This window comes from Capricornis sumatraensis, chromosome 2, assembly GCF_032405125.1.
Source record: "Capricornis sumatraensis isolate serow.1 chromosome 2, serow.2, whole genome shotgun sequence".
NCBI lineage: Eukaryota > Metazoa > Chordata > Mammalia > Artiodactyla > Bovidae > Capricornis > Capricornis sumatraensis.
The window spans coordinates 39,382,048-39,403,262 of record NC_091070.1 but is presented as its reverse complement, the minus strand read 5'-3'; the positions used below and the strand labels follow the sequence as shown (position 1 = coordinate 39,403,262).

The 21,215-nt window shown below is 37.0% G+C and overlaps 1 pseudogene; it reads left to right on the top strand.

Moving 5' to 3' along the window:
• Positions 1–5,705, top strand: part of LOC138096232 (voltage-dependent anion-selective channel protein 3 pseudogene) — a 43,613-nt pseudogene extending 37,908 nt beyond the window's left edge.
• Positions 5,706–21,215: the final 15,510 nt, after the last annotated feature.

The following is a 21,215-nucleotide window of genomic DNA, read 5'->3' as shown; positions in this document are numbered from 1 at the left end:
AGTTTGAAAAATCAGCTTTTAGTGAATATTTCAAGGGAGATTTCTTCTTTTTTTCTTCTTACAATATTTCTCACATATTCTTACACTTGTTTAAATGTTACAGTAGATTCAGTAGTTAGAGCAGAAAAGATTTAGGACTGAAAATCATTATGCCAAATTGGAAAAGCACATCATGCTGAGTTCTTTGAAGACATTAATATTACTTTGCTATATACTATATTCATAAAGATTGCAATCATTTTTATCTATTTCTGCTTTTTTGATTCCCAGAAAAAACACTTTTTTTCCCCCTGATATATATTCTTTCCTTGGGCCTCCTGGTGGCTCAGCAGTAAAGAATCTGCCTGCAAAGCCACAGGAGATGCGGGTTCAATCCCTGTGTCAAGAAGTACCCTGAGAGGAGGGCATGGCAACCACTCCAGTCTTCTTGCCTGGAGACACCCATAGACAGAGGAGCCTCTGGGCCATAGTCCATGGAGTCATGAAGAGTCAGACATGACTGAAGTGACGGAGTACACACGCATCTTCTTTCCTTGGAAGCCTTAAATAAAATCTCTCTCAGACTTCTTTTTTTGGAGGCAAACCTCCTATTTAGATTAGCATGGAAGTTTTTTCTTTGATTTACCTCTCTTCAATGTTTGTAATGAGTATCATATTTTCATGAAGACTCTTAAAAATATTACTTTTTAAAAAATTTCTAATATGTTTATGGAAGACAGTAATTTCAAAGCTTTCGGCAGTTTTCTGTATTAAAAAGGTTGTGACATGAATTTACTTACCTTTGCAGTTTCTCTTTTTAATAAAAAAATTGCAAAACTGTGATCTTTAATTATGCAAATATAAGGCACGTATTGAACAATTTATTCCTGAGAAAGGCATGAGTTAAAATAGAATCCTTTTATTTTTAACAAGTTTTTCTTGGTGTTACTGAAGGTCCAAAGTTTTAATGTAGATTATTAAGAAATGTTACAGATTATCCCTGAAATTCAAAAGAAATATAAACTTTCTTCTTAAAAATCAGTGATAAAAGTAAGAAATAAGTGAATAGACATTTTAAGACTAGAAAGCCAAGTATTCTGGTTTGTACATGTGAATGGGAGTCTAGTCAGATATTCTGCAGATATTCTGCCTTGTGGTCAAGCAATGGTTTCTTTTTTATGTAACAATTTAGATTTCATCATCCCTGAAAATTTTCACTTACTCTTGGGAGGAATGCTTGTATTTTATCTTGTCCAACAAGTCATTTTATTAGGTTGGCAACAGGTGTCACAGAGATAGTAAGAAAAGTTGTGCAAGCCTGATTTTCACCCCAGAGCAGTGGAAATATAGTCAAAAGGAGATTGGGCTGGGCAACAGAAACTCGTGTCCAATATAGTCAAAAGGAGATTGGGCTAGGCAACAGAAACTCGTGTCCAGTTTCTGGACCAGAACTGGTGTCCCAAAACTGAATCAGTACTTAGCTTTAGGATACAATATCCTGCAACTGTATGTGCCAGAATCATTCTGTGGTTATTCATCAAGTAGGTTCGCCTTAAGATGTGGAGAGAGTTTTGGAAATACTGAGTATAAATCTTTCTTGTGAGAGGAGACAAGAAATAAGGACTGGATACGTGAACTGGGGTTTTGGCCATGAGGTGTTTTCCTCTCTGAACCCTGTGGTTATTGCCCTTGGGATAAGGGCAGTTGGGAAAGACTATGTCATTGTGCAGTAGGTAGTTCACCTGGTGCTTCAGGTGAAGTGAAATATATACGCCTGCTCTGAGGAATCTAGAAACTATTTGGGGAAGTAAGACTAATGAACAAATTGCTACAGAATACTGAGATGCAATTTTGAGGTACTGTAATTTCAGAACTAACAAATAATATGACCTTGTTTTGTAATTGGAGAAAGAAATAGCAACTCACTCCAGTGTTCTTCCCTGGTGAATCCCATGGATAGAGCTACCTGGCAGGCTACAGTCCACTAGGTCTCAAAGAGTTGGAAATGCCTGAAGCGACTTAGCACATTATATAATTACAAGCTTGCCATGTATAAGTATTTTCATTTAATTTTGTAGAAGATAACCAATGAGGTTTGGTTTCTCCATTCTTGACCAGGCTTGATTAGAATAAAGGTGATGCTTTCTGCATAAGCTTCCTATCTTTTCTAAGTATCAACCAGAGTGGGGGTTGGCATTAGCAGTAGAAATGCAAGGTTCTAGAAATTCAAATTACTCTATATTCTATCTTCATTCATTTATACTTAAGTGCAATCCAGTTAAACATAAAGGGCAGCCTCCCAAGAGAAAATAATCTTCAGTTCAGTTCAGTCGCTCAGTCATGTCCGACTCTTTGCGACCCCATGAACTGCAGCACGCCAGGCCTCCCTGTCCATCACCAACTCCCGGAGTTCAGTCAGACTCACATCCATCGAGTCAGTGATGCCATCCAGCCATCTCATCCTCTGTCATCCCCTCTTCTTCCTGCCCCCAACCCCTCCCAGCATCAGAGTCTTTTCCAATGAGTCAACTCTTCGCATGAGGTGGCCAAAGTATTGGAATTTCAGCTTTGCTGCTGCTAAGTCACTTCAGTCATGTCCGACTCTGTGTGACCCCATGGACGGAAGCCCACTAGGCTCCCCCGTCCCTGGGATTCTCCAGGCAAGAACACTGGAGTGGGTTGCCATTTCCTTCTCCAATGCATGAAAGTGAAAAGTGAAAGTGAAGTTGCTTAGTCGTGTCTGACCCTCAGCGACCCCATGGACTGCAGCCTTCCAGGCTCCTCCGTCCATGGGATTTCCTCCTGTTTCAGCTTTAAGGGCTCTCAAAATTGGGCAATTTGTAGCAAGGGGTAATCATCATATTATCGGTTTATAAGAATAGCTACCATTTATGAAGAACCTACTGTTTTGCTAATATGCTTTGCATATTTTATCTTTAGTCCTTTTTTAAAACAATGCAGATGAAGTGTTATTATTCTTATTGATGACAAAGCTAGAGACTCAGAGATGTTAAGTGACTTACTATAGATAGCATGGCTAATAAGTGGCTGTGTAAAGATTCAGATTGAATTTGGGTTGGATCCCATGCCAATGAGTTCAGCCAGCCAGGGTACTGCCAGAAAGTTTTGTTCAGATGATGTATCTATGAGTTCTTTGGTCTTTTTTTTTTTCCCTTTTCTTTTCATTTTTACTTCATAAGCTAACGAAGCTATCTTCTTTCCACAATACTGTCTATGACTTGGTCATCCAAATGATAAATCTGTTTTGTCATTACCTATTGATTTATCTCTTGAATAACACTTAAGTTAGTTTATGACTTCTAGTGAGTAGCCAGTCTCTTTTCAGAAAGTAAGAGGCTACAGGTTCTTTGACTGACATAACATCATTTGCTACATCAGTTCCTGAATTATTTGAATTGTTTGCCTTATTCATCTCCACTCACAACTAATCCAAAATTGACTAGAGTTGGGATCAATGAGATTCAAATTAAATCTTATACCTTTATTTAAATCATTAGTCAGATAGATTTGATTTACCTCTTTCTATTCCCTACTCCACCAGAAGCTTTTGCTTGACACAGCTTAAGCCATATTACATAATCTTCACAACTCAGACAAGAATGTCAATTTAAGTTTTAGAAACTACACAGTGTACATTTGCAGTGATTTATAATGTTATCTTATTAGATTAATTCTACAGCTGCATCAGAAAACTGCACATCTAGGTTTGCACATCTAGACAGTTTTACATTCATCATCTTCAGTTTCTTCCAGAAAGATGCATTTTTCACAAGGTTTGAGCTGTTTCTTAGATGAGCTGCTTGAATTTTGCATAAATGAAGTCTCTCAAATATGGTGGGAAACTTAACTAAAATATTCTGCAACAGAAAGATCACTTTTGGGTTATACTGCAACTGTTGGTTTTGTTTCATGCCATCTTGTCATTAAGTCTCAAATGAATGAAGGCTAGTACGTAGAAATACAAATAGTTATTTGCTAGGTACTGTGCCAAATGCTTCACCTCCATGATTTTATTTAATTCTTATACCCACATTCAGAGGCAGGTTTTATTATGTGTATTTTATTTATCAAAACAAAACAAAACGACACACAAAGAGGTAAGCGATAATGTGTCAAAAGCCACAATGTCCAAATTACTCTAAAACCCATTTTTTAGCCACGACAATGTGTGCTTCTCTGGGCTGCACTTGACATCTAACTCATTATTTCTGGACTGTTTTATTTTAGTGGTTGCCCTGCCCCTTCTTTGCACCTTCCATCCTTGATTTGATCCACATCATTTTTGAAAATTATTTTACTCTTTTGAAATTTAGCGATGTTTAAAACTGCCCAAATTTGACAAGAAAGGAGGGAAAAATAGCTCAATCTAGCCTACTTATTTACCGAGGTAAAACAAAAAAAGATATGTCCATGTTATGTGTGAGATAAGTTGATGTTCAAAAATATTGAGTTACTTATCCAGGTATCAGCAAGAAGGACTAGGGCCAGCAAAGGAAGCTGAGGTCTCTCTTTTCATTTTAATTCTTTGGAAAGTATATGCTGTCTTTGTCCTTGTGAGAGTGAACAGCTAAATTATGTTCTTTAACGATAGTTGTTGTTGTTGTTTAGTCACTAAGTCGTGTCTGACTCTTTTGTGATCACATGGACCATAGCCCTCAAGGCTCCTCTGTCCATTCATGGGATTTCCCAGGTAAAAATATTGGAGTGGTTTGCCATTTCCTTCACCAGGGGATTTTCTTGACTTAGGGACTGAAACTGTGTCTCCTGCATTGGCAGGCAGATTCCTTAACCCTGAGCCACCTGGGTAGATATCACTTAAAACTTATTGTCAGGCCCTCTGATTGGAGATATGTGTAACACTGACTTACTGTGACCTAGGAAAGGCTGCCAAGGATGTCTTCCACAAAGGATATGGGTTTGGCATGGTCAAATAGATCTGAGAACCAAGTTATGTAGAGGAGTGGAATTTTCTACTTCTGGTCATGCTTATACCAATATAGGGAGGGCAACCTAGAGGTCAAATACAAAATCTGTAATTGTGGACTGACCCTCACCCAAAAGTGGTACACAGACAGTACTCTTGGAAGAGAAATCTCTTTGGAGAATAAGTTGGCTGAAAGGTTGAAACTGACTCTTGATGCCATTTTTGTACTAAAAATGGTATCAAGAAAAGAAAAGAAGAGTGGGAAATTAAAGGCCTCATATAAACAGGATTGTTTCAGTCTTGACAGTAACATTGATATAGATGTTTCTAGACCAACCACCTATGGCTGGGCTATGCTGGCCTTTGATGGTTGTTTCGCAGGCTATCAGATGAATTTTGACACAGCCAAATCCAAACTGTCACAGAATAATTTTCCACTAGGTTACGAGGCCACAGACTTCCAGCTGCACTTTCACATGAACAATGGCACTGAATTTGGAGGGTCCATCTACCAAAAGATGAACGAGATGATTGAAACATCAATAAACCTAATGTGGACGACCAGCAGTGATGACAGCTATTTTGGCATCCCTGCTAAATACAACCTCGATATAGAACTTCTCTATCTGATAAAGTAAATAACACCAGTCTGATTGGGTTGGGTTGTACTCAGATCCTTTGACCCAGAGTGAAACTCACCCTGTCAGCTCTAATTAATAGAAAGAATTTCAATGCAGGAGGCCACAAGTTTGGGCTGGGATTTGAACTAGGTTTTGAGTAAAGCATCAGCTTTGTCTCTAGAGATGAAGAGAAATGAACCCACTATATTTTGACCTTAAAATTCTTCTGTGAAATTTCAATAGTGTGAACTTCTTATTATTCTGAAGAATTGTAATCCTCTCCACACTGAGGCCTACCTATCAAGTTCATCCTAAGGGAGGTACTTGAAGGAATGTCTAGAAATTGTCATGTTCCTGCTGCATTTCAGTTCAGTTCTGCAGTGTTATTTTAAATGTCTTCCTCAGCAATAGTGTAGTGTCATGTTAGAAAGAAGTTGACCCAACCCTCCAGTTGTCCATCATGTTCTACATGTCATATACCACTTTTTTATAACCTTGCAATGTATTTGCCTCTGTACAATAGTGGAATCTTTGGTTTTGCATCGGAATAAAATAAAATAAACCCATCATATTTGGAACATAAAAAAATAAAAACAAAAACATATTGTATAAAAGGATAAAGTTTAGAGGTCACCATTTCTAAAAAGGAAGGACAAACTTTGATTTCCTAAGGTTAGGATCCAAAATACAGTTTGTGTCATAGTATATGAAGATAGGTTGATAATGAAAGAGTCATAGTCAGATGTCACAGATAAAAGAATTTATAATGCATTAATAGAACAAATATTAAATACAATTGAAGGATATAGGGAGATTTTCCAAGAAAATTAACATAATGTGATAAATTCAAAGATTTCAACAAGTCATTAAATCTGTTTCAAAGTAGCTGTATAATTGTACCATCAGAAAAGTTTTAATTATCCATAAGAGTTCATGGTAACTGAAGCATTGGTTGAAAATGAAAACTTTATTTTTAAGATTTCTTACAGTTAGATAATATATGAAACAAATGTGCAGTTAGCATAAGTTACAAAAGTTTAAAAAATCTTTAGCTGGTATGGTCAAGAAATTCTGCACTAATCTGAATAGGAAAAAATCATTCAAATAAAGAAACGTGAAAAAAGATTAAGTAATGTTACTAAATTGACAAGTTTTTAGAAAATATCAAATCGCTAATGATGACATAGCACTCATTAAAGGGAATTGACACTATTCCAACACCTTGAAAAATGAGGAACAAATTTAATTTCATGATAATAAATCTTAGTTGTTTTAAAGTGTGAAATAACATTATTGTGTTTTCTAGTATTTTAGTTTCTTCTTACATCATAAATAATCCACACAAGAAGCATGACAACTCTCAAAAATGACACATTATCATTCTCTTATTATAATAGTGGTAATAGAAGTCTATTAGGCACAGGTAATTTGTCCCTAATCACTTTTGTGTGCTTAGTCACTTCAGATGTGTCCGACTCTGTGCAACCTTGTGGACTGTAGCCAGCTGAACTCCTCTGTCCATGGCGATTTTCCAGGCAAGAATACCAGGGTGGGTTGCCATGCCCTCCACCAGAGGATCTTCCTGACCCAGGGTTCGGACTGGTATCCTTTGTGTCTCCTGCATTGGCAGGCAGGTTCTTTACCACTAGCGCCACCTGGAAAGCCCCTCTAATCACTTTTACTTTCCCCCATTTATATTCAGCTTTCCTGGTGGCTCAGACGGTAAAGCTTCTGCCTGCAATGCGGGAGACCCGGTTTCGATTCCTGGTTTAGGAAGATTCCCTGGAGAAGGAAATGGCAATCCACTCCAACATGCTTGCCTGGAAAATCCCATGGATGGAGGAACCTGATAGGCTACAGTCCATGGGGTCACAAAGAGTTGGACACAACTGAGTGACTTCACTTTCCCTTTCAGAATGAAAACCCCATTGTTCCCCATCTGTGGCTAACCTTGACTGCTTTCTCTGCCCATTTTATTTCAGCAATTTGGGTAACCCAGCTAACTAAAAAATTCTGTGCAGTGCATAGAAAGATGACAAAAAATAAATTTCTCAATTCTGTACAAAGTTAAAGAAATTGAAAAATACTCAATTTTTGTATTGCTATATAGTTTTACAAAGATGGACAACCAGTTTTAAGTTTTATATGCTGCTAGAAATATCTCACTTTGTTTTATTTATTCATGGTTATTGCATTTTTAATCCCATAAACATGGAACTGGAAAATATAATATATATATATAAATAAAATATCATAATGTATTATTATGGAATATATTTTTGTATTTATATAAAATTTATATTTATAAATTATATGTGCTTAGTCACTTCAGTCATATCTGACCGCAACCCACAAGGCTCCTCTGTCCATGGGATTTTCCTGTAAAGAATATTGGAGTGGGTAGCCTGTTCTCCAGGGGATCTTCCCGACCCAGGGATCAAATCTGTGTCTCCTCTTTGCAGGCAGGTTCTTTACCTTCTAAGCCATTGGAGAAGGCAGATAAATCATATATACTATAGTATATTATTATGTAATACATTTCTGTATTTATATGAAATTCATATTTATAAATCATAGATACATTTAAGAAAAAACTCATGTACCCTCATCTGTCTTTGGATTTATCTCAATCCAAAGGTAAACTATAGAATTTTAAAATGTGTTGAAGTTTAAGGCTATTGGATTAAAGAATGGTTTTTAATAGAGATAAGTATTATTTCAGTTATGTGTCTATAAGGTTCTTTTGCAATTATTTTAATTCAGTGACCTTTTATACTTCTGAGTCAAAGAATTCTGCAGTGCTGGTAGAAACTTTGTAACATTTTATAAATTGAATGAAAAATAGAAGAATAGAAGAGCTAAGTGTGTCTACAGATAAATAAATATTCTTCAAAATAGTGATTGGTCTTGGGTGACAAAGTGTTGCTTTTGTGATAAAAAGCTTGCTAACAGTGTTTTAATTGAAACTTTTAATCTGAATGTTGTCTGAATCCTGTTAAATGTTACTTTGCTACCTTAATTCAGATTTTCTTAATCTTCATTTTCACATTGAGTATTGTTACAGTCTGCCTCATTACGCTAAAGAAAGATGAAGTAAGCTATTAACATTCTGAACAGCCTATGAGATGTTATGATATAGAATGTCATTCATTTTTATGAGTTGGCTGTCAGTGTGGGCTGCAATAAAGTTATAATTCCTTCCTGGCATTATGTGATAGCTGATATTGCTGCAAAATCCTTATTAAAATTTCAATAATTATAATTTAAAGCAAAAGTAAATGGTGCTTTTATGAAATAGTTGTTTCTGAAAGTCAGGTGATATAGAACAGGGCTCTCCAAGATTGACATTATTTGCTTTGTACCTTTAAAACATCATAATTTCACTGTTATTTTCTTTACTAAAAAAATTAGAATCATTAAAAACTTTTAGCAACAGAACCTGGTTTGTTTATAGTGAGAGAAGTGAGATGACAAAGTTGCATTATTGCTTCACCAAATCTACTCTTAAATTGCTGCATGATGTCATTTGACAGAAAATTTGAAAGGTGCAATTTGAATATTTTTTTCTATTTAAATATTTGGTAGGGAAGGGACAGTCAGTGTTTTACATGTCATCTCATGGCCTCATTAAATGAATATGTTAATGTAGCATTCAGCTTGCAAATTTCCTCATGTGAAATAGAAAACAACTATAAGAGAGAGCCTCTAGGACAGTTAATGCTGTATTATTTAAGCAAAAGTTACCAAAACATGCACACTGTCATTCAAAACAAAGGAATTTATACTCAGAGTTCTCTCATATATATTATTTATGAAAAGTATGTATTGAAAGAAAGGAAATATTTTATTTTATTATTTATTTTAATTTTTTCACTGAAGTATAGGAACTATTTTAAGTAGATGATAAATGTCATTATAATGAATGTGATTGGAAAAGAATAAATAAAGGAAGAATAATCATTTTATGTCATAATGTTTCATAGCATTTATTCTCATCTCTATCATCTTCATAAATTACTGAAACTAGAGGAGAGAAATTTGGTGCTTTTAAAGATCTCTCTAACTTTGTTTAATAAGATACCACTAGTCAGATACCATGGGCTTCCCCAGTGACGCAGTGGTAAAGATTCTGCCTGCAATGCCTGTTCAATCCCTGGGTCTGGAAGATCCCCTGGAGAAGGAAAGGGCAATCTACTTCAGTGTTCTTGCCTGGAAAGTCCCATGGACAGAGAAGCCTGGTGAGCTACAGTCCATGGAGTTACAAAAGAGTCAGATACATCTTAGCAACTAAACAAGTAACATACCCAAAGTGAACTTGACAAACTTGTATAGGCCCATGAAATAAGATTAATGCGCCAGTATACAGGCAGTCCAGAGAAGGCAATGGCAACCCACTCCAGTACTCTTGCTGGAAAATCCCACGGACGGAGGAGCCTGGAAGACTGCAGTCCATGGGATCGCTGAGGGTTGGACACGACTGAGCGACTTCACTTTCACTTTTCACTTTCATGCATTGGAGAAGGAAATGGCAACCCACTCCAGTGTTCTTGCCTGGAGAATCCCAGGGACGGCAGAGCCTGGTAGGCTGCCATCTATGGGTTGCACAGAGTTGGACACGACTGAAGCGACGTAGCAGTAGCAGCAGCATACAGCCAGTCTACCTAAAAATAGATTCATCCACTGAACTGTCATAGCACCTAAATTCTATCACTTAATAAAGTATCTTTATTATGAATCTTTATCTTTATTTTGAATCTTTACTTGTAAGTCTTTGTTATTCACTAATACTGTATATTGTTTTTGTTATTGTTTTATTTTGTTTTATGCTCTGTTGGAGGTGAGACTTTCCACTACACTCCAGAATATGCCTATCTTCTGGCCACCACAGTTAACATTTCCTTTGCTTCTATCAACAGAACCTAACTGCACCTGGTGATGGTATGGATAATTGAGAAAGTTAAATATTATGGAGTTAGAAAAAGATATGCCAATCCTATGAACCATCGGTAGAGTAATAGCCTAGCTGTATCTCTAAGTGTAATCCATGGATCTTGTGCATCAGCATCATCTGGAATGCCTAATAAAATATTGATTCAGGATCCCACGTCAGAGCTACTGAGGTAGAATTCTGTATGCAATTTGCTTGATGATCAGCATGTTACAAACGCCAAGATAATTTCAGTGGACATGAAAGTTTTTATAAGTGGTGTGAATAATTGTCAGTGATGATGCCTATGCTGCTAAAAGCTCTGAATCCAATGGTAATGTTCAAAAAACACACAGGGAAAGAGGCACAATGGTTTTCAAATAATTCCAGAATAGACAGGTAATTTTGTCATGGGAAATCAGCTTGGAAAATACTTCTTTTTTTTTTTCTTATTATTTTATTTAAAAATGTGTTGCTTCTAAATTGAGTCTCTTAGCCTTGACCCCATGGGCATCATTTAGCAGGGTCATTTAACTTACTCTTTCTGACCATTTTAGGAGGCAGAATAGATCAGTAGATCACGGTTAGAACATGTACTGGTCAATGTCTCAGCAGAAAACAGATGGGATGCTAGATAGTGAGTGACCAGGGATGGAGCTAGGGACTGAAGGCACAGAATTTAAGAAGATACTCAATCTGAAGTGTGTGTAAGCACTCTAGGTGCATTATCTTTTAAAGAACAAGTGTTATACCTAGAAATTCCAGAATAATAAGGTCAGGGCAATAGTTACCAGAACTCAGAGAGGATATGTCACCTAATAGAAGTAATCTTAGATGGAAGAAGGCCTGATGCCAGCAGCCACCTTCCAAGGAGGAAGCCAGAGGAATAAATATGCAGCTATGCCTCTCCTCCATTCTCTTTATTGGTTGAACATAACCAGAAGCTGGAGGGAAGGAGAAATCTTCACTGGAGTCCATACTCCCAAGTCAGCTTTCCAGGGTCCCAGGAGGGTGGCAAAGACTGGGAAGTGCATCTGTGGTGAGGGAGACAGAAGGCACTGGGATAAGACAAAGAGCCAGAGTGCCTAGGCCTCCCAGTTCACCATCATCTGTCTTAACGTCTTAGGGCCTTGCTCATGTCTTCTACATGCAGGAGTAATAGCATCTGCCTCATAGAACTATTTTTAGGAATAAGTTAATATCTATAAAGAATTTATTTACATTTTTATTGGAGTATAGTTGATTTACAGTGTTGTATGAGCTTCAGGTGTATAGCAAAGTGAATCAGTTATACATACATCCACTCTTTTTTAGATTCTTTTCTCATATAGGCCATTAGAGTATTGAGTAGAGTGACCTGTAGGTCCTTATTAGTTATCTATTTTCTTGTTTTAGTTATCTATTTTATGTATAGTAGTTTGTGTATCTTAATCCCAGTCTCTCAGTTTCCCTCTTCCCTTCTCCGCTTACCACCTGGTAACCCTAAGTTTGTTTTCTATATTTGGAACTCTACTTCTGTTTTGTAGAGAACTCCATTTGTACCCTTTTTTAGATTCTGCATATAAGAGATATCATATGATATCTGTCTTTGTCATATATTACTCACTGTGACAATCTCCAGGATCACCCATGTTACTGCAAGTGGCAGTATTTTGTTCATTTTATCGCTGAGTAATATTCCATTGTATATATGTACCATGTCTTCATCCAGTCCTCTGTTTCCTATGGATATATGCCCTGGTATAGGATTGCAGAATCATATGGTAGCTCTATTTTAGTTTTTAAAGAAACCTCCATACTATTCTCCTCAGTACCTGTACCAGTTTACATTCTGACCAACAGTGTAGGAGGGTAGACCTCTGCTTTTTGAGGTAGAAAGTAATTCAGACATTCCCTATAACCTGCCAAATAAAGTCAAACTTTAAAACAAGATATGGAGTCACTGACATGAGCTTACTTTCTGGTTCAGTGTTCCACTGAACCCAATAAATTTTCTCAGCAATTGTTTATCTAAGAAAGAGAAAGTCCTTTATCATGCCCTTTTTAAAGATGTTTTTGCTGTATATAGGATTCTTGTTTGACATTTTCTTATAGAACTTTACAGATATTTTATTGTTCTATGACTTGGAAAGTGTATGATGAGAGGTGTACTGTAATTTTAATTTTGTTGCTCTGATTGAAATGTTTCACCCTATGGCAGTCATCAATATTTTCTGTTTATCTTTGGATCTTCACCTTTTAGCTATTAAATGCCTGAGTGTTTTTTTATTTTATTTTAATTTATTTCCTCTAGGATCCATTGTGCTTCTTCAATTTGTGTATTATTGCCATATAAAATATTGGAAAATTATTGGCCATGGGTCTCTTTTTCCTTAAATAATTTTTTATGTCCTGTTGTGTCTGTCTCTCTCTTCAGTTCTCTAGGATTCCAGTTATAGGTATTTTATTATGTTTTATTTTGTCTCACAGATTTTGAATGCATTTTTCTCTTCGTTATTGTTAGCTAACTTTAAAAAAAAATTGTTTTCCCTCTTTGTTTCATAGGGATCATTTCTATTAAACTATCTTAAAGTACAATTTTTCTCTTTACTGTATCCAATCTGCTAATAAAACAATGAGAGGAATTCTTCAGGTCAGATATATTTTAAAAAATTTCTAACATGTACATTTGATCTTTTTGTTTTTGTAGTTTCTTAACTCCATTTAAAATTTCTGATTGTGTTTATTGTCTGGTTTTTCCACTAGATTAGTTTACATATTAGTTAGTGTTAGTCGCTCAGTCATGTCCAACTATGTGACTCCATGGATTGTAGCCCATCAGGCTCCTCTGTCTATGAAATTCTCTAGGCAAGAATACTGGAGTGAGGTTGCTATTTCCTTCTCCAGGGGATCTTCCCAACCCAGGATTTGAACCTGGGTCCCCTGTATTGCAATTGGATTCTTTACCATCTGAGACACCAGTGAAGCCATTTTACATATTAATCATGCTTATTTAGATATTGTTTTTTTATCTGGGCATATGCAGACCTGGTTCTGTTAACTCTTCTATTTCTTGACATTTGGTTCATTTTTCTTGACTTTTTTCTTTTGTCTGTGTATGTCTTATAATTCTTGAAAAATGATGTAATTGTGATAAAAGAACAATAGAAACTGAAGTATATATTACTAATGCCCAATAATGGGCATAAATAACACTTCTGTTAAGCCCTTTGTGTGTAGCTAAAAGCTCAACATTCAGAAAACTAAGATCATGGCATCTGGTCCCATCACTTCATGGGAAACAGATGGGGAAACTGTCAGACTTTATTTTTGGGGGCTCCAAAATCACTGCAGATGGTGATTGCAGCCATGAAATTAAAAGACGCTTATTCCTTGGGAGAAAAGTTATGACCAATCTAGTTAGTATATTAAAAAGCAGAGATATTACTTTGCCAACAGAGATCCATCTAGTCAAGGCTTTAGTTTTTCCAGTGGTCATGTATGGATGTGAGAGTTGGACTATGAAGAAAGCTGAGTGCCGAAGAATTGATGCTTTTGAACTGTGGTGTTGGAGAAGACTCTTGAGAGTCCCTTGGACTGCAAGGAGATCCAACCAGTCCATTCTAAAGGAGATCAGTCCTGGGTGTTCTTTGGAAGGAATGATGCTAAAGCTGAAACTCCAATATTTTGGCCACCTCATGTGAAGAGTTGACTCATTGGAAAAGACTCTGATGCTGGGAGGGATTGGGGGCAGGAGGAGAAGGGGACGACTAAGGATGAGATGGCTGGATGGCATCACCGACTCGATGGACGTGAGTTTTGGTGAAGTCTGGGAGTTGGTGATGGACAGGGAAGCCTAGCGTGCTGCACTTCATGGGGTCACAAAGAGTCAGACACGACTGAGCAACTGAACTGAACTCAAAGTCAATCTAGTTAGTAATTGTACTGGGTTTACATTTTTTGTTTCTATGATTACCTTCAGTGAACCAAAGGCTTCAAATTTCCTTTGTAGTGAACTGTCTTAGCTTGCCCACGTCTGTGGGCTGGAGTTCCAGGGCATTTTGCCAGTATTTCTTCTCTACCCTAAGATTTCAGCAGGCCCTGTGTGCTGCCCTATATGCTTTCATAACAAAGTCACTCTCTCTGCTTAAGTTCCTTCTTTTGTCACAGGCTGCTATTGCTTATGATTTGGTAAAGGATCATGGTGGGTATAGGGAGATATCTCTGTTCTAATACAACTGTAGTCTGAAGCAGACATTATGTGTGTGAGGCAGACAAAATCAGAGGGGTAGATGTTTTTCAATTTTTCCCATCCTCTAATGGGTAGACAACTTGTGACTTTTACAAGGACGGGTTATCTTTCCCTTTGCCTCCATTCCCATGGCAGTCTAACTTTGTCTTTTATTGGTGTTGAGGGACAAGTTGAGTGCAAGTGAGATTCCCTCACTACCATCAGTGGCAGTAGCATTCTACTTTATATGAATATCATAGCAGCATCTGGAGAAAAAAAGGATTTTTTTCTCCTCCCCCAGTGGCAGCCAACTCTTTTGTGGTATTAGGGTAGTAACATCTGGAGAAGGAAATGACAACCCACTCTAGTATTCTTGCTGGGATAATCCCAATGGACAGAGGAGCCTGGCGGGCTACAGTCCATGGGTTTGCAAAGAATTGGGTGTGACTGAGCAACTGAGCACACAGGTAGAGACCAGATATGAAAGTGTTTCCTTTCTCTCTCTCATTGACAGATGGCTTGTGCCTTATGTTAGAGCTGGTCTGCTGCATGGGTCAGTGTCCTGCTTCTCACTTAATGTAAGCCAATATTTGCTTTATAGCACAGAAAAATCTAGCATGTAGGATAGTATATAGCCTTTTCTCTAGGGACTGCTGATCCATACTTTATTTTCATACAGGGTCCAGAGATCAGGAAGGTTTCTACAGATTCACCTGTTCCACTGTAAAACCTAGGCAGACGTTCTGTGTGTCTTTCAAGGGGAATTCTTTTGGGTCTCCTGCCCTGTCACCATTTCATTTTCGAGCACCTATTACAGAGGCCCTTGGCAAAAACCTAACAAGTTGATGTAGCTTATATGTCTGACACTTCTAGAGATTTTAAACTATCATACTAAAGCATAAAGAGATATAAGAGTTTGTTAAAATACTTAACTGTTTTGTTATCAGCTACTTTTTCCTAAGCTCTGGCAATAAGAAGAGTTTAGTGTTTTCATCTCTCACTGGAAGAGACTCTCATTCTTTAAAATCTGCCTCATCTGGTTGGCATCATCTCAATTTTCTGAAGGATTCAAATTATGATTTTATACATTACCTAAAGGTTTTTCATTTTTAGGAAGAGTATGATGTTTTATTCAAGCTTTTTGCATCTTATGTGGTTGCAGAACTTCCCTTAAGTTACATTATTTTCCCCTCTAATTACTTTTAACTAGGGTTTGTACATGTAGCTAGGCAGAACAAAGGAATAAAGCATATACAAAGCCAGATGTTATGGGAGTCTGTCTTCCCAGTTCAGGTCCCCCATCTTGAGAATACTAAAGTGGAGTTAAGACCCCTTTCTCTTCAGGGGACCCTCTTGCAGTTGTGATATTCCTCTTGCTTATGGGTGGTTGTGACAGGCGTGTGGGCTCTGCCTATATTTCAGCTTGACTTCTCCTGTCTATCTCAGTGTGGCCTTTTCTTTATATCCTTAACTGTACAAAATCTGTTCTGTCAGTCTTAAGGTGATTCGCAGAGATAATTGTTCTATATGTATTTGTAGTTTTGATGTATCTATTAGAGAGGTCAGCTCAGAATCTTCCTATTTCACAGTCTTGATCTTGAAACAAATTATTGTGCTTTGAAGGCCCAGAGATAAGATGTACTTGAAGGAATCCTGGATAAATAAAATCAGTACTGGACATACCTTTTGTAATAAATATATTTTATCTAGATGTTGCCAGCAGCATTGAAACACTTTTAATGTAAATTCTTGGCGTTGCTTATAGCATTGACTAAAGTATATGAAGGGGCTTCCCAGGTGATGCCAGTGGTAAAGAACCTGTCTGCCAATGCAGGAGACATAATAACTGTGGATTCAATCCCTGGGTAATGAAGATCATGGAAAGAGGGCACAGCAACCCACTCCAGTATTCTTGCCTGGAGAATCTCATGGACAGAGGAGCCTGGAGAGCTGTGTCCATGGAGTCGCAAAGAATTGGACATGGCTGAAGCATGCACACAGGCCAGTATAGAAGAGTCAGAGGAAAGAGAGATGGAGAGATTCATCTGAAAGAATAGCATTGCTATCCAGATGACACGTTTCCAGTCTTCACATTCTGTCCCTAGTTAATAGCAAAAATTTTCTGAGTGCTCACTTTGTACTCAGTAACCTCTTAGCTCACACTATAATATTTATATTTAAAAATCTTTTTCAGTCCTCATGATAGTCCATTTTGCAGGTGAGAAACAGACTCAGGAAGGTTAACTATTTTTCTATAATGAAACACCTAGTAATAATGTGTCTTAAAGACTCGCCAGCCTGGACTCTGGAGGACCTCCATAGCAGTCTCCCTTGCAGTCTCCTTTTACCATCTGAAGTTTTATCTTTCCTTTTCTAGTTTTTGTGGAAAAATAGCAATGTTTAGTTCTTCACTGACTATAATTGCTCTCCTGATCTAAGATTTTTGCATCATAGTTGCTAGAAAAAGTTACATTTCCTGTTCTAGGTTCTGTTATCCCTCTTCTTGTTGACAATAACTGACTAGTTTAGGCCAACTTTTCGTGATGAATAACGGCCTGTCAGTGTCTTTCCATCAGTGATGAGTTCATCATCCCTTCCCACTCTGAGACTCTGAAGATCTCAGATATAATAAAATTAGTACTCATCCTCTGAGGCAATCTGATGAAACTCCCACCCCAGCTGCACTTGCTCCTTTGGAAGATCAAAATAAGCTTCTCTGACCACTTCTTCTCTTAGCTCTCAGTCCTCATGGTTGATCCTATCCTGGGACTTATATCCTTTGGCCTCTTATGTCCAGTTGAGAGAATATTGTTTTTCAATTATCTGTTAAGTTTGAGAATATTGAAAACCAAGGTGTTTTCTCCAAGTAAGTAATGTTTTCTAAAGATAGTCTTTAAGATTTCATTTTATAGATAAGTTTATCTTTAAGTTATGGATTTGTCTTTCAATTTTGATATGATTTTGGTTGACTTAGGAAATTATTTAAAGTTGTTAGCATATCTGTTGATATTTGGAAATATCTCTGGTCAACCACGTAGCCACCATTAATTTAATAAATAAATTAGAAAGAGAATAATCATGGATTTTGCAGATGAATTTCTTCACAAGTTGTGTAATGTTGGGCCAACTGGCTCATTTCTTTCATCTTTAATTTTACTCACCTCTAAAACAAAGATAAGAAAATGGTGAACAAGTGATTAACATTTTAAGTTGTCTAACACAGTGCATAACAATTAGGTAATACTCAGTAAATGCTAGTTCTGTCCATTTGTCTTACCCAACTCAAACTCCTGTCCTTTCCATCATTAATGCTTCCCTCTTTTGAATACATGAATTAAAAAAATATCACATTTTGTTAAATAGCCAGGTGATTTTTTTTAGCAGATATTTGGGTAAGATCACAAACACTAGTCTTTCTTCTTATCAGCCCTTTTTCACAGGTAGTCTGGGATTGTGTTTGTCTTCTATCTGTGAAATTTCTGCTCTGTGATAGCTTGCCAATAACTTTCTTTCTGATTGTTATGGTAGCATGGAGCTTAGAATCACCAGTCCCCTTGGCCACGAGGGCCAGGAAGTCAAGGAGTATCCCTTGTGTGGATTGCATATACCCATTTTCTTTAGCTAGGAAATTTGAAAGTGTACAGGGAAGACTTGCTCTCTTGCTCTAGGAAATCGCTGGGGAAATGATGTGCCTGTGGGCTTCAGCACTGCAGTGTGATAGTGCCTTGTCTGTGTCTGCATGTCAGCTTCTTGATTGTAGCAGGCAGATGCCATGACTGCCTGCTCTCGTTGGCCCCAACCGGAAGACTGAAGAGTGCTGAAGTGACTTTTGGCAGGAAGAGGATGATGCTGAGACTCCTCATACTTGCTAGCCCCAGCCAGAGGGCAAGAGAGTGTCACAGTGGCCAACACTTGCAGATTTTAACTAGGAATCAGGAGAATGCCTCAACCATTCATGCCGGGCCATCCCAAAGAGGGAGGTAGGAATGCTGCAACTGGCAGAGCTCTCTGGTTTCAGCAACACATCAGGATTGTACCTCAGTTACTTGTTCTCATGTCTAAGATTTTCTGCTTTGTCTAGCAGGTTAAGTGAGGAGCACAATGTTATCTTCATTGCCGCCATCACCAGGAAGTGTTTCCACCATCTCCTGCCACTCCAACCAATGGTTTTAGATTCATAGACAACTCTTTTTAACATATAGAATTGGAAGTTTTCAGACTGCTTGTTATTGGGATGAGTAAGAATATACACAATCCCTTTTAGAATATCCCTAAACTTTGTATGTTAACTTGACAAATTAGCCTAAATCCTCTAAAAACACAAATTACCATAACTCACCATTATGAAACATACAATTTAAATTGCCTAATTTAAACTCCTCTTAAGGAATATAACTTGTAGTTTGAAAACTACCAAAAAAGAAATCTTCAAGTCCATATGGTTTCACTACTGAAATCTACCAAATGTTTAAAAAGAAGTGAAACAGATTCTATGTAATGTCTTTCAGAAAATAGAAGAGAGACTTCCTAGTTAATTTTTAGAAGCTAGTACTAGATTGATATCAAAACCAGACAAAAACTGTACAAAAAATGAAAACTACAGACTGATATTCCTCATACATATAGTAGTAAAAATCCTTGACAAAATATTAGCAAACAGAATCTAGCAGTAGTAAAGATTGTATATGGTATCTATGGTATGTTTATTCCAGGCATGAAAGGCTGATTTCACCTTGGAAAATAGCTTGTTAGATTAAAAACACAAAAACAAAAAACTAAACATGTAATTTCCATATGACCCAGCATTTATATTTCCAGGTATGCATCCCACAGAAACAAAGACTTATATTTACAGAAAAATCTGTACATGTAAGTTTTTAAAAGCTGTATTTATAATTGCCAAAAACTGGAACACATGTAGATATTTTTCAATGGGTGAATGCTTAAATAGACTATGATACATCTACAATGTGAAATACTATTTTAGAATAAAAATGGGCAGACTATCTATACATGCAGCAGTCTGGTTGAATCTTCCAAGAATTAAACTGAGTGAAAAAGCTAATCCCAAAGGGTTGCATACTGCATGATTCCACTTATATAACAGTATTTAAATGACAAAGTTATAGAAATGGAGAATGCATTAATGTTTGCCACAGGTTAAGGAGAAGGTGGCTGAGGGAAAAAGGTGAGGGTGGCTATAAAAGGCAACTGGAGGGTTCCGTGGTGATTAAAATCTTTTATTTCTTGACTGTATCACTATCCGTATCCTAGTTGTGATAATGTATTATGATTTTGCAAGATGCTTTTTGAGGTGGTGGGGAATTAGTAAAGTGTACATTGGATCTCTGTGATAGTTTTTATGATTATATGTGCATCAGCAGGTATCACAAAATAAAATGTTATTTTTTTTAAAAAAAAAGCATAGATCTTAGTTAGGTCTGATTGGATTTTTTAATTTTAAAAAGACCCCCCAAATTATGCCTACTTTCACCTTCTGAATAGAGAAAAATATAGAACCAAAAGAGTACAACAGGTATATAGTAGGTTTGAGTCCTATGATTAGATGAGTGAATGTCATAATTATTCACAACTACAAGAAATAAACTTTGATTTGAAGAGTTTCCAATGTTTAAGGATGTGAAAAACATTTGTATACTTCAGTGCATAAATAGTATAAGAGAGCTTTTCATTGCTATATACCTCTTTGGCACCTAACATAGATATTAGCAATAAAAGTTAATATTTTCTTTCTTTATTTAACATCTTATTGGGAATTTCTATAAAAGATGTGTGTGCTTATGCTCACATTTGTGTAACAAGATAAGTATTTTACACTTTAACAATGTGAATAAAATAAGACTGTGAAGTGACGTGAAGTGAAGTCGTTCAGTCGTGTCCGATTCTTTGCGACCCTGTGGGCTGTAGCCTACCAGGCTCCTCCATCCATGGGATTCTCCAAGCAAGAATGCTGGAGTGAGTTGCCATTTCCTTCTCCAATAATATTTGAGATATTTAAAAATAAGACTGGCTATTATAAGTTGGGACAAATTAAAAATGATGAGTCTTTTTTAAAAGAATATACTTATCTTAGTATTTTAGAGGGATAACTTTTTTCCTTTTCAACATCTGATTGTGCTTTTAAATTAAAAATTGTACCCATCTGTGTTTTGGCCTTGAAAAATGCTAATAGACTTTGGTCTGAAAGCCTAGAATGGATTTGCTACCTCATTTGCTACTGGCAGCAGTAAAGGAAGAGGTGATAAAAATATACCTGTGTAGCAGCTCTGGTGGATATGATTTTGAGGAAGAAACAGGAATGTGGCAGTTGTGCTATGTGTGTGTGTGTGTGCGCTCAGTCGTGTGAAGATATATAAAAAGGAACATTTGTGCAGTAGACTGACGGCTGTGACAGAGTCAGAGATCTGTGTGCATACGTGTGTGTGTAAACCAACAATGCACCTTGTAATATTCCAAATGCTTCCAAAAAAAAAAGCACAGAACCAATTTTTATGTCTGTTCTTAGCTTCTCCA